Raw genomic sequence first — 17400 nt, forward strand, 5'->3', positions numbered from 1 at the left:
CTTCAAGCCTTGAAGGGCCTATTTGTTTGTACAAGGTACCACCAGATGGACCTTTGTGGGGAAAACCTGCCAGAGCATGGATGTTCTGGTCTCTGAGCAAACTAAATGAGGGGGCTGCTGGCTGACTCTATGAGTACATGGTCTAGTTTGGAGAATATCTTAATCAGCAGGTTGTGACCAAGGAGGCCTTACAGTAGCCCAAATCTCTCACTGCTTTCATCTGTAAAGACCAGAGGTCACACCTGATCTCTAAGGGAGGAATGCAGCCTGTAATTATGTATTGTTTGACCTTTCCAGTGTTCATCTTCATTATATTTTTCGAACATGTGAACTAGTTAACACACTGTAGTCAGAAGATTTTGTATAAATATTAGGATTTTTGGATTCTTAAAGATATTGAAAGTTCTAATGACAATTGTCTAATTGTCATAATCACTACATCCGCGTGGATAGGAAGTAGCTTCTCTAGTTCCCTATATGGTCCTTCCCAACAGGTCTGCTTCACTTACCTTGAGGACACAGAGTCTGATGTCCCTTGGACAGGGCTTTATACTTTTGTTTTGCTGCTCTGTGTAGCATATGGGATCTTAACTCTGCAACCAGGGATCAGACCCACACCCCCTACATTGGGAGCTCAGAGTCATAACCACTTCCCACAGGGAAGTCTGTATACTTCGAAGTTACTTCTCTGTGTTTTTATCTCATAGACCCCCTCCCTTTGAAGTAAGCAAAGCATGCATTATTTTTCCTAATATACTTCAACAAAAAGAAAATGAGACCTAGAAAGACTAAAAGACATGGACAGACTTATCCAGAATCTTACTGGGGAAGTCAAGACCAGACGCCAAGCCTTCTGCTCTGTAGTATCTCCACTGCTCGCTCACCCAGGGCTGTTCTGATTGATAATACCGGGCCAGTATTAGTTTGTGCCTTAGACAGACCACCACCTTATTCTATTCAAGAACACACATGCCAGGTACCCCAGGGTTTCTCTTACAGGTTTTGTCTTTGGAGGCTGTAGCCTGGAAAACAGAATTGAACAATCCTGCAAACGTTGTTCTTCTTCTCTTCCTTCCTCACCCCTCCTCCTCTTCTTCTTCCTCTTCTTTCTCCTCCTCATTTTTCTCCTTTCTCCTCTTCTTTGGTTACCACCCTCTCACCCTTCTATTTCTTCTGTCTTTTTCTCTAATACTTCTTCTTTCTTTTTTTTTCTTTCACTTCCATCTACTTGTATCACATTTGGCCAAAAGCTTTCTTTCTAGTGATCCTGTAGGAATTAAAAGGTGAAACCCTCTCTGACTGGACACATTTCAGTCCCAGGATCAGGCATGGGTTGCAGTCCTCCAGAAGCTGGTCCTGAGACAAGAATGGAAATCAAAGTAGTTTTTTATTGGGAGTGGAGTGATTTTAAGAAACACCAGTAAGGACATGGAGAAGTGAGACAAAAGAGGGAAGAAAAGCAATAAATGGTGTGTCATCTAGCAAATGACTGTGGAAATTCATCCACCTGGAGAGGCAAGGAGTGAAAACAGTTCAGAACACGTGTCTCAGAGTTGCCTGCTCAAGGGACAAGGGTGCCGGCGGCCACTCCTGCCAGTCACTGAGAGGTGCTCTTTTTGGGTTGGACATTAACCCCCGCGTTTCTAGCTTGAACAACCCAGAGCTGTTCAATATCACCTAGGAAGATTGATAGAAATTTACATCAAACCCAAAGTTGAGTTTCTTGGCAGTCAATGAAATCTCTGATAGCAAACGATTACACTTTATAGTCCTTTCCATTCATTGAAAGTGCAAGGAGACCTATGATGGTAAAAGAATTAAGAATTGTAGTTCTAAAATTTACAGATTAAATTCCTGTATGTTTGTTACATTTTTACTTGCAAATTTGATATTATTCAATTTAGTCATTTTGGGGGTCATTTTCATGGATTCTTTTATTTGTGTTTTCCATTTCATCCAATTTCTATATAACTATTTCTACTGAACATTTTTTAAGTATTCTGGCTCCAAGGTATAAAAAAATAGCACAGATTTTGTTTAAATTGGAGGATAATTGCTTTACAATGTTGTGTTGCTTTCTGCTTTACAACAATGTGAGTCAGCTGTAAGTTACACATGTAACCCCTCCATTTTGAACCTCCCTCCCATCACCCCCCATCTCAGCCCTCTAGGTTATCACCAAGCCCTAGGCTCAGCTCCCTGTGCTCTACAGCAGGTTCTTGTTAGCTATCTATTTTACACATGGTAATGTATATATGCTTCCCTTGTGGCTCAGCTGGTAGAGAATCTGCCTGCAATGCGGGAGACCTGGGTTCGATTCCTGGGTTGGGAAGATCCCCTGGAGAAGGGAGAGGCTACCCACTCCAGTATTCTGGTCTGGAGAATTCCATGGACTCTACAGTCCATGGGATCGCAAAGAGCTGCACAGAACTACTCTCTCTATTTGTCCCACCCTCTCCCTCTCCTCCCCCCACTGTGTCTGCAAGTCTGTTCTTTATGTTATAGCACAGATTATTGAAATTTATTTTTTGTTGTTGTTGTTTGTGTGTTTCTTTTTACATTAGTGGGGTTTTCACATATGAATATTTGGAATTAAATTGACTTATTATTTTATATATTTATACATCTTTAACCATATAGTTCTCAATGGTTTTATATATATATATATATATATATATATATATATATATATATATATATATAAAGTCCATGTGTGTGTGTTAGTCACGCAGTCATATTTGACTCATTGCAACCCCATGGCCTGTAGCCCACCAGTCTCCAGTGTCCATGAAATTCTCCAGGCAAGAATACTGGCATGGGTAGCCAGTCCTTTCTCCAGGGGATCTTCCCAGTCCAGGGATCAAACCTGGGTCTCCCCCACTGCAGACAGATTCTTTATCATCTGAGCCGTCAAGGAAGCCCAACCATCAGGAAAGTTCAAAATGAAAGTGAAAGTCCAATTCTTTGTGACCCATGGACTATAGCTTCCCAAGCTAGGAAGGCAAAAGAGTCGGACACGACTGAGTGACTAACACTTCCACTTTCATACACACGTGTGTGTATGTGTTATATATATATGTGTGTGTGTGTGTGTGTGTGTATCTCACACACAAAAAACTTTATTTTTCTACTTAGTTTTGGAGGTAAATTAATGATACTTATTTAATTTCCATTCACTGATACACTTATCTCTCTTGTCTTTCTGTTTCTCTCTCCACATACACACGCACATACACATACCATGATTGAACATGATTTTCATAGAAATTAAGAACACATATCCACTTTTTACTCATCATATTACAAATCTGGCATTTTAGAGGGGAAGTGGAAAAGTGGGTCTTCAAATTTCTGGATCTGTATCTAGTAACTGATTGAAAGACCAGGAGAAAAACAGGGTGAAAAAGCCGTGTGATGGTATCTCACGTAGTCCTAATGGGAGGTAGCTAGTCCTTAAACAGCTGAAAAAGTTTTAAGGTAGAAGATTTTGCATCTGAAATATCCAAGGAATACTGGAGCTTTACCCCTAAACTGAAGCCTCTTTTAAGACATAAAGATGTGAAATGTTTGTTACTCAGTTGGACACAGAGTAACCAGATTGCCATTGATATGGTATATCAAATCAATCTTATCAAGAAGAGACAAGTTCTGATTGGTCCAAGAGAGAGAAAAGTCAAATACTTCAACTCTACTCACAAATTCATGCTACCTCATTTTATCTATTTCTTTATGAAAGAGAAATAGAGAGAAGGCAATGGCACCCCCCTCCAGCACTCTTGCCTGGAAAATTCCATGGATGGAGAAGCCTGGTAGGCTGCAGTCCATGGGATCACTAGGAGTTGGATACGACTGAGTGACTTCCCTTTCACTTTTCACTTTCATGCATTGGAGAAGGAAATGGCAACCCACTCCAGTGTTCTTGCCTGGCGAATCCCAGGGATAGGGGAGCCTGTTGGGCTGCCATCTATGGGATCACACAGAGTTGGACATGACTGAAGCAACTTAGCAGCAGCAGCAGCAGTATGCTCCAAGTCCCCAGGCTAGGTGTTAGCACTTAATAGCTACTACTACCCTCATCATTTACCTTAAAGACCTTGAACTTCTGCTTCTCTTTTTTTGCTACAGGTAGGCAGGTGTGTAGATTCTTGTTAATTATTTGTCTGGCCCTTGAACTCTTGAGAGAAGCATTCTAAGTATGGAAAGAATTCTGCTAAGCATTGCCTATTGATCATCTATCCTTTAGAACTTTCACAAGGCCATCTTTGTTTACTCGTGATCTTCCAAGGCATACTGTTACTCCCTAAAGCATGAAAAACAGTGTGATGGCTCTGCACTTCATTTTTGAACAGAAGAAAGTCATAAACCAGAGGAAGTTAAGCTCTGGCAGAAGGGTAGAGCTGAAGGGTGAGGGCTGTGTGAGATCTGGAGTCAAATGCTGCCTCAGACATTGTAGAGCTGTGGAGTGGGTCTTGTTCTCCCTCCTGTGAGCCCTTTGCTGCAACAAGCCAGGCCTTGGTTTTCTTCCACTCCATTTCTCCCCACGGGGCAAGAAGTCTGCGGGTCTGAGAGACGTACCCACATGGATCCCATACTCTCCCTTTGAGATCATGCTCCAGGTAACCTGGATCAGAATTTCTTGCCAAATTCTCTTGAGTCCTTTCTTGGACCTACAGGGGGCTGCCTGTCCCCCAGTGTATCCACATGAGAGCAAATGGCACTGCTGGTGTATGTGCTTATAGGCTGGTGGAGTGGCGCTGTGGGTAGTGCTGCAGCGTGTGGATGCAGCCGGGACAGGTGGCCTAAGCTCTCTGCATGTTGCACGCTCAGCCTCTTGTGAGTATGGATGGCTTTGATGCTATAAAGAGAAGATGGACAGCTTCATTCATGTTCTTGCTTTGGACCCACAGGTATGAGGAGCCAGCCTGAATCTCACAATGGACAAGTCATGTAATTTCTCCAAGGCCCAGTTTCCCCGACACGATGGACATGAGTTTGAGTAAGCTCTGGGAGTTGGTGATGGACAGGGAAGCCTGGCGTGCTGCAGTCCTTGGAGTCACAGAGTTGAACACAACTGAGCGACTGAACTGATAAAGGTACTGAACTGAGTACTGAACTGCCAGTACTGATGGCATTGCTTTCATGATGAAAGTGAAGTGAAGTTGCTCAGTCGTGTCCGACTCTTTGTGACCCCATGGACTGTAGCCTACCAGGCTCCTCCGTCCATGGGATTCTCCAGGCAAGAATACTGGAGTGGGTTGCCATTTCCTTCTCCAGGGGATCTTCCCGACCCAGGGATCGAACCCAGGTCTCCCACATTGCAGGCAGACACTTTAACCTCTGAGCCACCAGGGATGATGAAAAGTTATGTGTAAAAAAGGCACTTGCATACTGAGTCACGTCCAGCTCTTTGTGACCCTGTGGACTGTGGCCTGCCAGGCTTCTCTGTCCATGAGATTTCCCAGGCAAGAACACTGAAGCGGGTGGCCATTCCTCCTCCAGGGGATCTTCCCGACCCAGGGATCAAACCCACGTTTCTTGTGTCTCCTGCATTGGCAGGTGTAGTCTTTACCAACTGAGCCACCAGGGAAGCCCCTCAAAAGGCACATAGTTAGCTTTTTATTAAAAATTGCCTTTTTAGCATGATCATTTGTTTTTAAAGCACACACTGACTATACATCAGACAGAATTTTTAAAGGGAAATTTGCCTTCAAAAGTTAGATTATATGAGAGAAGAAAGATGAGTGTGACAAAGGATTTCTTCATGGAGTCCTAGTATATAAAGTTTCTCCTCTCTAAAAAGCAGTGCCTGCCTCATAAGATCAGTCAGTTCAGTCGCTCAGTCATGTCCGACTCTTTGCGACCCCATGAATTGCAGCACGCCAGGCCTCCCTGTACATCACTAACTCCCGGAGTTCACTCAGACTCACGTCCATCGAGCAGTGATGCCATCCAGCCATCTCATCCTCTGTCGTCCCCTTCTCCTCCTGCCCCCAATCCCTCCCAGCATCAGAGTCTTTTCCAATGAGTCAACTCTTCACATGAGGTGGCCAAAGTACTGGAGTTTCAGCTTTAGCACCATTCCTTCCAAGGAACACCCAGGGCTGATCTCCTTCAGAATGGACTGGTTGGATCTCCTTGCAGTCTAAGGGACTCTCAAGAGTCTTCTCCAACACCACAGTTCAAAAGCATCAATTCTTGGGCGCTCAGCTTTCTTCACAGTCCAACTCTCACATCCATACACGACCACAGGAAAAACCATAGCCTTGACTAGACGGACCTTTGTTGTTTACGGGAGTTCATTGTGCAGAGCAGTTAGAACAGTCTTGAAGTGTTTGGTGAACTTGAGCTATGAGAAGTATGGCCATTATAGTAAAAGATGAGCCATCATCCATTTCTAATTTGTTTATGTCTACATCTGATGAAAAGAGAGAAAAAGGTGAACATGACATTGAGCCATGATGGTTGGACATATTTATTGAATTCCAAGTGACAGGCCTCCTTCTGCATGGATGTCAGCTGTGGTTATGCAGTACAGGCATGGTTACTTAGGTTTTTCCTTTCCTTTTATTTTGTTTTTCCATCCCCAGTGTGTTTAAGAAACCACAAAGGCAAAGAATACAAAGACAGAGAATAAATTGCATGTGGGAGAAGAAAGCAGCATTGAATGTGTTCTGAAAGCACACAGGGAAGATGATAAGAAATTATTCAACACATTACGCCCTTCAGAGATAGCTTATCAGAGACTGGGTCAGCTTCACTGGTTTCACAAAGTGGTCTTCTTATGGGAAGTTTTCCAGGACCAGCCAATCCCGTGACCATTGTCTGTGGGTTTCAAGTTCAAGAGAGATTACTGTTTCCAAAGTATTATTTTTGAAAGTTTCCTCTCCTCCCCCCACCCCATGCCCCCCGACATCCCCCTCCCCCACCACCTGCAAGGAGTAGGAGGTAATCCAATCTATACATTGTTGTAAAGAAAGCAAATGAGCTTTGAGTTTCTATAGGAATGTGTCAGGCAACTCCAACCTAAGGAACACAGTCTGTTGCCTACGTGAATGACAGAGACTGAGGTGGGGAGAGGAGAGGATATCTCGTCAAGCATATGGTCAAACTGAAAGTATGTGGTGGTGAGTAACTTAGAAAATTAAAAGTGAAGTTAGACCAAGAAGAACATCCATGTTAGGGTCCTAGTTGCTGAAAATTTTCAGTATCAGTGATGAGGAGTTATTTCATGTGGGGTTCCCTAGAAGCAGAGCCTGAGACAGGGATACAGGGCTCAGGGCTTAAGGAAGAAGGGGTCTTAGGAGAAAGGGAGTGAGGGGATCGGTGGGTCAGCGAAGGCATGCAGCATGTGGGTGGTCTCATCCGGAGCTGAGCTGCAGCCTCATCCCTCGGAGAGCCCTGAAGCATGAATTGTACCATGGTTGGTCCTACCTTGGGGCAAGGAAACTGGCCTTTATCTTAATTTTTAAAACACTCATTGTCAGTCAGCCATTGGTTGTCTCTCCATGGCTTCCAGGAGCAGGGAGTATAAATTTCCAGGCAAAGTAGATCTGATTTGGCCAAGGGCAGTTATCCAAATAAGGGGACAATTGTAAAATACCCACAGCAGTTGATGAATGGACACACCAGCCAGTTAAAGGGAGTAAGAGCAGAGAACCAAGAGTGCTGACCATGAGTATTGTGACAGGTGATTATATACGTGCTAATGTATGTGGATATGCGTGTATATAGCTTGGAGATTTAGGATTATGCTTACATAAGCATGTTTCCAGAAATCACAGATATATGTTGCAAACATGACTACATCTATTTTACATTCGGATTATCTTGGATCCAATTGTGAATATTAAAAAGATTTATGGAAGAACTGGGGTCTGTCAAGATTGTCAGATTCCTAGTCTGTAAAAAATTTTGTACCCTGGGTCAATGTTTGGCCCTCGTTCTGTAAACCTTGGTACGTAATCCATAGCATTTTGCTCCATCTTCACTCTGGGGCATGCCTTGAAAGCAATGACTGTCTTTGGAGTGGAGAGGGGGAGATGATTTTGCTTTGAATCTTTGGAGGCAGGCTGTAGAAGAGATCCCTTCACTGACTTGGTTAGAATTAGATGGAAAGAGAAAGAGGATCCTTTCTCTGGCTTTTCTTATACTTAATAAAGGAGCCTGAGGAGGCAAGTATTTGGCTGGCCAAAATTTCATTCGAGTGTTTCCTTAACACCTTACAGAAAATCCTAGACAAACCTTTTGGCCAGCCTAACAGTTTGGCTCCATTCCGTCTCTTCCCCTTGAGGTGAGTTACTGAAGTTTCACTCACAGGACTCCTAGGAGCCTATCCTTGGGTGTGTGCTGACAGACAAGGCCGATGTGCATGGAATCCCGTGTGTTCAGTGTGCCATAATTTCCAATTCTGCTGTCCAAGGAATGAAGTGTTCCCCCAATACTGACAAACGGTCTACATGTTTGCAGCTTCTTGTTTGTCAGCTACTACTACTTAGTATGTCAGAAGGAGGCAACTTAGCTGTAGTATTTGCAATGAACATGCCAAGTTTTATCACGGATAAACAAAGCTGCTAAAATACACATTTTGCATCTCATAGTAGAAGCCAGTATTGTTCTCCTTTCCCTATTTTAAGTGTATATCTGACACAGTGAACTAACTGTGGGGATTTTTATTGAAAAGGGAAAAAACCAAGTTTATCTAACAGATTGCATTTAATTTTACCTTCAGAAATAAATTAAAAAAAATAGGCACACAATTTTTTTTTTTATTATTTGGAACTAATGGAAAAATAACAACAATAATAAAAAGAAAACATTTGAGCAATAATGTAGAAATTTTTAAAAAATATTTTAGTATATTAAGAAGTTGTTATCACAAATTGGCCTATAAAATAGGTTGACAGGACATAGAGGAGCCACAAAAAATTGGTCAGGCCATATAATCTTCACCTTGCAGTTACATTAACATCCTAACTTTAATTCCTCCATTATGGGTTTCATAATTTACTTAAGTCATTTAAGTCTATTCATTACATTATTTAATGAGCTTAAGCTTTTTATTTCATTATGTGTTCTATTATTGGGTTGGCCAAAAAAGTTCTTCCAGGTTTTTCTGTATTAGTTCTGTTCCTGTTTGGGGCATAGATGTGTGGGGTGTTTGACATGTTCATTTCAACAAATCAAAGATATAAATAAGGCGTGATTTATATATCCCTACCTCACCCCAAAATGCCCTCTCCATCATCAATCAATTAGAAGTTGTAACTGTTTTGCTACCAATACTGAAGAACCCAGGCTTCCCAGGTGGTGCTAGCGGTAAAAGAACTTGCCTGCCACTGCAGGAGACGTAAGAGACACAGGTTCAAACCATGGGCGGGGAAGATTCCCTGGAGGAGGGCATGGCAGCCCACTCCAGTATTCTTGCCTGGAGAATCCCCATGGAGAAAGGAGCCTGGTGGGCTATAGTCCATAGGGTTGCAAAGAGTCAGACACTGCTGAAGTGACTTAGCACTGAAGAACTCATGTCACTCAATTATTTTGGAAGATGAGGAAGTAGGGGAGACTGCTGGGTCAGGCTTACAATCTTATAGATCTGCCTCTGACTCAGTTGTGTGACTTGCTTTTGCCAATAAGACAGTAGCAAGTGTGATGAGAGCAGAAAGTATTTGGGCATTGAGGGTGGCTCTTTCCTGATGCTGTTTGGAACTTTGAGACCACCCAAGTGAAGATGTGTGAGCTTGTCTGCTGGAGGAAGAGAGATGCTCGGCTCAGCCATCCCCGTTGCCCCAGCCAACAGCCAGCCAACCACTGGACATGTGAGTGAGGCCACCCCAGATCAACCAGTGATGTCCCAGCTGACCACAGGGACCAGCACATAAGAGCCCAGAAACATCCATCGAGCTGGCCCAGACCAGAGCTATCAGTTGACCTACAATATTTTGCTCATTATTAGCTCATTAGTATGGGCTAAATAAATGGTTGTTGTCTTAAGCCTGTAAGTTTAGTTTGGGGCTGGTTTAAAGAAAACTGATATGGTCTTGAAAAGACACAAGCCCATATTATTTCTAAGGTCATTTTGTGTTTACACACTTTTATTTATCCTCAGGTTACTAGAAAGGGGAAGGAGTGTTTATTTTATGGTACACTAGATGGGAAGCTCTGGAGTTTTCCATTTGCAGGTAGTTTATTCTTTAGGACTTAGCAAACCCAACAGCCCACTAGAGGTAAAACCTACCAGAAAAGACTGGGGTACCCGTAATGCCCCTTTCTGTGCTCAGCCAAGCTCCTACCCTCAGGTCTCTCCCCACTCAGGGTGATCTTTGGGAAGACGGAGGCTTCCTTGCCAGCACTCTCCATACCCCAGCTGTGGAATAAAGGCTATGAGAGGGATTTTCATCAGACTCACTCTGCTCATCCATGTGTGCCACAGAACTCACACTGAGCAGGGCGCAGTCAGTTAGTGATATGACCTTACCAACAGCCAGGTCACTGCCAGAACAACAGCCTGGGAGGCAGAGCCCAGAACTCCAGCTTGTTGGGTCTGGTACAAAGGAAACCGATTACCTAATGAAAGATTCCAGGTCCTTGATCCATCGGATGTGGGCTTTACCTGCCTGACACAAGTATTGGCTTGTTAGCTAACACATTCCACCTGGAAGAGTCATCAGGGAAACCCCAGCCCTGACCGGGTTCTGCCCATGAGAATTCCTGACACACACCCACTGCCGAACAATGGAGCACAGCTTGCAAACAGAGGAGCGATTCTGACATTAAGCCACTGGGTCCAGGCACTTACTCCTAAGATTTTCTCTGCAGATGAAAATGATTTGAAGAGTATAAGGTACATGAAGAGGAGAACCAGGAAGCCTGAGTTCTTCTTGCCTGATCTCTGCCAACTACTGGCTGTGCAGCTGGCCATGCAGCATCCTTTTGATCAACGGTAAAATGAGAAAACTTAAATCTGTCATTACTTTGGCCCACTGAGAGTGGAGAGTGTACATTTCAGTGGCCTTGGATTTTTAACTGAGTACTGATGAGGGTAGTCTTTCAGGTGAACCCTTGAATAGAGCTCAGCAAGAGGTCTGAGATCAGAGAAGGTTGGAAAGAAAGATATTTTTCTAAAAGTTTTAGACTCTAGACAATGTAACAGCTGGTACCAAACTTCCTGGCTGTAGTTCATAGGAATATAGGATTCTGGACTAATCAGACTGTTGTCTCCACCTTGAACAGCTCTGTCTTGGCATGGCAACAGTGCCCACTCCTAATTTCCCTTTGACCTTACTGGCCATGTCTCCAACTCCTTCCTGCGCCATCTAACCCTTTAATATAAGGGACCAGTTTGGGCTTTTTTTGTCTTTTTTGGTCTATATTATATTCCTAAATAAGTGGCTTCAACCTTGGCTGCACCCCAGAATCATGTGAGAAAACTCTAAAAAACTCTAGTTTTTGGTTCACACCTCAAATAAATGGTATCATCCCCTCAAGAGATGGGACTCAGGCTTCCATATTTAAAAAAACTTCACCTAGTGATTTCAATATGCAACCGAATTTGAGAACAGTGTCCTAGATCAGTGGTTCTCAGTGTGTGGTCTTTGTATCAGCAGCAGCAGCATCACTTGGACACTTGTTAGAAATGTACATTTTCACATCCTTCTCCAGACTTATTGAATCAGAAACTCTGGGGTGGGAATCCAGCCATCTGTAGTTTAAAAAACACTCTCCAGCTGATTATGACCTTCACAACCACTTTTTTATTGTTTAGTTGCTAAGTTGTATCTGACTCTTTGAGACCCCATGGACTGTAGCCTGCCAGGCTCTGCTGTTGATGGGATTTCCCAGGCAAGAATGCTGGAATGGGTTGCCATTTCCTTTTCCAGGGGATTTTCCCAACCCAGGGATTGAACCCATGTCTCCTGCATTGACAAGTAGATTTTTTTTTTTTTTTTTAACCACAGCGTCACCAGGGAAGCCCATATTCATAACCACTCTTCTGTATCTGATGTAACCTGGGATTTCTCAGTCTTGATATTCAGGATACCTCTCTGTGGTGGGGTGTGCTGTGCCCTGTGTCCCAGGACTCTGCTTTCTGCATGTCAGTGTCACCCTTCCCCCAGTAGTGACAATGGAAATATCCCCAGATGCTGCCAAATCCCATGGGGAAAATCTCTGCCTGTCAAGACCACTTTTCTAGATGAACATCTATGAAATCGTCTTAGAATTTGGCAGCACTTTAGAATCACCTCAGTTCAGTTCAGTTCAGTTCAGTCACTCAGTCGTGTCTGACTCTTTGCAACCCCATGAATTGCAGCACGCCAGGCCTCCCTGTCCATCACCAACTCCCGGAGTTCACTCAGACTCATGTCCATTGAGTCAGTGGTGCCATCCAGCCATCTCATCCTCTGTCGTCCCCTTCTCCTCCTGCCCCCAATCCCTCCCAGCATCAGGGGCTTTTCCAATGAGTCAACTCTTCAATGAGGTGGCCAAAGTATTGGAGTTTCAGCTTTAGCATCAGTCCTTCCAGTGAACACCCAGGACTGATCTCCTTCAGAATGGACTGGTTGGATCTCCTTGCAGTCCAAGGGACTCGCAAGAGTCTTTTACAACACCACAGTTCAAAAGCATCAATTCTTTGGCACTCAGCTTTCTTCACAATCCAACTCTCACATCCATACATGACCACTGGGAGAACCATTGCCTTGACTAGACGAACCTTTGTTGGCAAAGTAATGTCTCTGCTTTTGAATATGCTATCTAGGTTGGTCATAACTTTCCTTCTAAGGAGCAAGCATCTTTTAATTTCATGGGTGCAGTCACCATCTGCAGTGATTTTGGAGCCCAAAAAAACAAAGTCTGACACTGTTTCCACTGTTTCCCCATCTATTTCCCATGAAGTGATGGGACCAGATGCCATGATCTTCGTTTTCTGAATGTTGAGCTTTAAGCCAACTTTTTCACTCTCCACTTTCACTTTCATCAAGAGGCTTTTGAGTTCCTCTTCACTTTCTGCCATAAGAGTGGTGTCATCTGCATATCTGAGGTTATTGATATTTCTCCTGGCAATCTTGATTCCAGCTTGTGCTTCTTCCAGTCCAGCGTTTCTCATGATGTACTCTGCATAGAAGTTAAATAAGCAGGGTGACAATATACAGTCTTGACGTACTCCTTTTCCTATTTAGAACCAGTCTGTTGTTCCATGTCCAGTTCTAACTGTTGCTTCCTGACCTGCATACAAATTTCTCAAGAGGCAGGTCAGGTGGTCTGGTATTCACATCTCTTTCAGAATTTTCCATAGTTTATTGTGATCCACACAGTCAAAGGCTTTGGCATGGTCAAAAAAGGAGAAATAGATGTTTTTCTGGAACTCTCTTGCTTTTTCCATGATCCAGCGGATGTTGGCAATTTGATCTCTGGTTCCTCTGCCTTTTCTAAAACCAGCTTGAACATCTGGAAGTTCACAGTTCATGTATTGCTGAAGCCTGGCTTGGAGAATTTTGAGCATTACTTTACTAGCATGTGAGATGAGTGCAATTGTGCGGTAGTTTGAGCATTCTTTGGCATTGCTTTTCTTTGGGATTAGAATGAAAACTGACCTTTTCCAGTCCTGTGGCCACTGCTGAGTTTTCCAAATTTGCTGGCATACTGAGTGCAGCACTTTCACAGCCTCATCTTTCAGGATTTGAAATAGCTCAACTGGAATTCCATCACCTCCACTAGCTTTGTAGTGATGCTTCCTAAGGCCCACTTGACTTCACATTTCAGGATGTCTGGCTCTAGGTGAGTGATCACACCATTGTGATTATCTCGGTCGTGAAGCTTTTTTTTTTGTACAGTTCTTCTATGTATTCTTGCCACCTCTTCTTAATATCTTCTGCTTCTGTTAGGTCCATACCATTTCTGTCCTTTATCGAGCCCATCTTTGCATGAAATGTTCCCTCGGTATCTCTGATTTTCTTGAAGAGATCTCTAATCTTTCCCATTCTGTTGTTGGAATCACCTGGGCAGCTTTAAAAACTACTGATGCTTAATACAACCATAGAGATTTGGATTGAATTGATCTATGACATGGCTTTGGTGTCAAAATTTTTTCAAAGTTCACCATGAGAATTAATCTAAGATACAACTAAGACTGGGGCTTCCCTGGTAGCTCAGATGGCAAAGAATCTGCCTGCAGTGCAGAATACCCAGGTTCTATTCCTGGTCAGGAAGTTCCCCTGGAGAAAGGATAGGCTACCCACTCCAGTGGTTCAGATGGTAAAGAATCCGTCAGCAGTGCCAGAGACATGGGTTCGATCCCTCGGTTGGGAAGATCCCCTGGAGGAGGGCATGGCAACCCCACTCCAGTATTCTTGCCTGGATAATCATCATATACAGAGGAGCCTCGCGGGCAGTCCATAAGGTTACAAAAGAGTCAGACGCAGCTTAGCGACTAAGGAACAACAACAAAATTAATGAAACACTCCTAATTTTATACAATGATGATAGAAAGTAAATAGGCCTGTTGTTTTCACATTTCCATAGGCTATTGTGCCATCTCAAGGTCAATTCCATTGACCTCTTATTTTCAGGACAATATTATCCTCATCAAAACTTCACACGAGGGGGAATGTGCCTTTATAGTTTTTCTATCTTAACACTCTTATTCTCTCTGATCTAAATTTTGACAGATTTATCACCTATTTAAAAACAAAACAAAACAAAACACTTTCATTGATTCCTTATTTTTCTATGGATAAAGAAACCTAAAAGCTGAGACTCTCTGTGCATTCACCTAAATGACTTTGGCAATGTTGTCTTCCAGGAGGTAAGTTCCATGCTGTTCTGACGTCAGCATACTCATCAGGACCCTGTAAACGTGTGCTCTTCTTTGTCTGGCCTTCTGATCACTTCTCTTCTCTCAAGGGGTTGTTCCTGCCTACACACTCTGTCCTACCTCTTTTCTTGGTCCTTGTTCTTCATTCTCAAATGTCCAGCATGGCCCTTCTTTCTCCATGAAGGTTGTTTTTTTCCCCTTGACAATTTGCTACCATTCTGTCTCCTCCCTCTTACTTGACTATAGCAGTATTTATTGGTACATCCGCAATAGGTAATACAAGTCAACCTTTGTTAATATTGGATCCTTAATATTTCTATTCTTTTCTTAACTTCTCAACTAAAACATTAGGTTCCTAAGGGAAAACTGATCTTGTCTGGCAAGATCAGTTTCTTTCTTACTGTTAAAACTTGTATTTTTAAACAATTTGACATTTGTAGAAAATTTGCAAAAACATTACAAAACTTTTCCATAAGCTCTTCAACTGAATGTATGTATATGTACATACCTATCTATGTCTCCTTCCATGTATATATATGTGACTGTGTGTGAATAAAGTTTTCTGAACTGTTTGAGAGTAAGTTGCAATTTTATAGTAGTTTAGTTGCTAAGTCGTGTCTGACTCTTGCGAATCCACGGACGGTAGCCTTCCAGGCTCCTCTGTCCATGGGATTCTCCAGGCAAGAATACTGCAGTGGGTTGCCATTTCTTTCTCCAGGTAAGTTGCAAACATGATGTCTATTTTACTCTTAAACACTTCATTGGATACTTCCTAAAATCAAGGACTTTTCTCTTACATAACCGTAGAACAGTGACTAAATCAGAATATTGAGAGTGATAGAGATCTATTCTCTACTTTACAAACTTTATTCCAATTTCACCTATTAGCCCACTCATTTTTTTCATAGCAAAAGAAGGAGAAATATGGCCCAGGTTCCCATCCAGGGTCATTGGATACATCTATTAATAGTTGCCATACCTCTTAGGTCTCCTTTAATCAGCAACAATGCTTTAGTCTTTCTGGCCTTTTATATCTTGACATTTTTAGAGTATAAGCCAGTTATTTTGTGGAATGTCCACCAACTTGAATTTTTCTGAAGTTTCCTCTTGATTAAATTCAAGGTATACATTTTAGGGGGCAATAATATCACAGGAGTGATGATAAATCCTTCTCAATGCATAATATTAGAAGGCATTTGATTTCCATTTCTGTTAGTGGTGGTATTAACTTTGGTCACTTGCCTAAGATGGTATTTGCCAGTCTTATTAAAGATACTATTTTTCCCTTTTGTAGTTAAATATCTCATAGGGAGATACTTAGAGATGATGTAAATATCTTTTTTCTCCTTTGAAATAATTTTAGACTTACAGAAAAATTGCAAAAGCCACACAGAGCTCAGTATGCCCTGTATCCAGCTTCTCCTTACATTGACAACTTACAGAAATAAGTTTGCAATGGTCAAAATCAGGAAATTAACATTAATACAACACTCTTAACTAAACTTAGAAATTCCCCCTCCCCTCCCCCGCTCTTTTCTTTCTGTTCCAGGATCCAATCCAAGGCCTCACATTGTGTATATTTGTTCTGTCTTAGTCTGCTCTGAACTATGGTTGTTCCTCAGTGTTTCCTTGTCTTTCATGACCTTGACATTTGTAATAAGTGCTGATTATATTTTTTTCAGGTTCATTCTCAAGTGGAGTTTTTCTCTTCTCTTCTTCTGACTAGACTATGGTATGCATTTGTGGGAAGAATGCCATGAAACTGTTGTTGTGTCTTCTCAGCATGTGACAATGGGGAGCATCATGTTGATATATCCTATTGAAGGTGCTTTAACCTAGATCACTCAGTCAAGGAGGTGTCTGTTGGATCTCTCTCTGTAAAATTAATTTTTTCCCATTGTAACTGACCAATATCTGGAGAGAGATACCTGAAAACAATGCAAATATATTGTTTCTCCTTGAAATTCCCCATTGATTTTAGCTGTTGGTAAATTTTGCCTGAAACAGTTATTACCATGGTCTTTGCCTAGTGGTGATTTTGTCTCACATATTGTTTTCGAACAAATTAATTTTAACACCTTTTGATGATTCTTGACTAGAACAATGATTACTGTAGTGATTGTCAGATGGTGTATACTAAATCGCCAGTCTTGTTTCTTATTGTTGAACATGAGCCTCTCAGGAGCATAAACTAAAACTGGTAAATTCCTATTGCCAGCTGTGAACCTACTGATTCTACTTTGTGCAGTCCTAACCTTAGATTCTATTTCTAGGCGGTATTGAAACCAGAGTTGCTTTGGGAAGAACTGTAACCTCAGAGGAATTATTAAGATAATTCCATATCTTTGGAATTTAGGAAGTGGTTCTCACCTTAATTGGGTACTTGGCATAATAGTAGTAATCACTGACTTTTGTTTAGTACCTTATAATTTTAAAAGCAGTACTTAAAACACTTTGAAATAAATAATTTGGTATGTCCACAGGCCAGATCTGGCCTACTGGCACGTGTAAATCTCTTTTAATAGATAATTTTTTCTATTTTCTAAATCTTCTTTGGGGGAGGGCTGGTCTGAGTAATGAACACTAACTTG

General features: G+C 42.2%; 1 long non-coding RNA gene across 1 annotated transcript; it reads right to left on the reverse strand.

Moving 5' to 3' along the window:
• Positions 1–6596: 6596 nt before the first annotated feature.
• On the reverse strand, positions 6597–10542 carry LOC129625158 (uncharacterized). Its single transcript, XR_008701289.1, has 3 exons — positions 10475–10542; positions 10235–10377; positions 6597–6822 (listed from the first exon to the last, which is right to left on the reverse strand). It is a non-coding gene; the product is annotated as an uncharacterized LOC129625158 (long non-coding RNA).
• Positions 10543–17400: the final 6858 nt, after the last annotated feature.

The sequence above is a fragment of the Bubalus kerabau genome, chromosome 13, assembly GCF_029407905.1.
Source record: "Bubalus kerabau isolate K-KA32 ecotype Philippines breed swamp buffalo chromosome 13, PCC_UOA_SB_1v2, whole genome shotgun sequence".
NCBI classification, from domain to species: domain Eukaryota; kingdom Metazoa; phylum Chordata; class Mammalia; order Artiodactyla; family Bovidae; genus Bubalus; species Bubalus kerabau.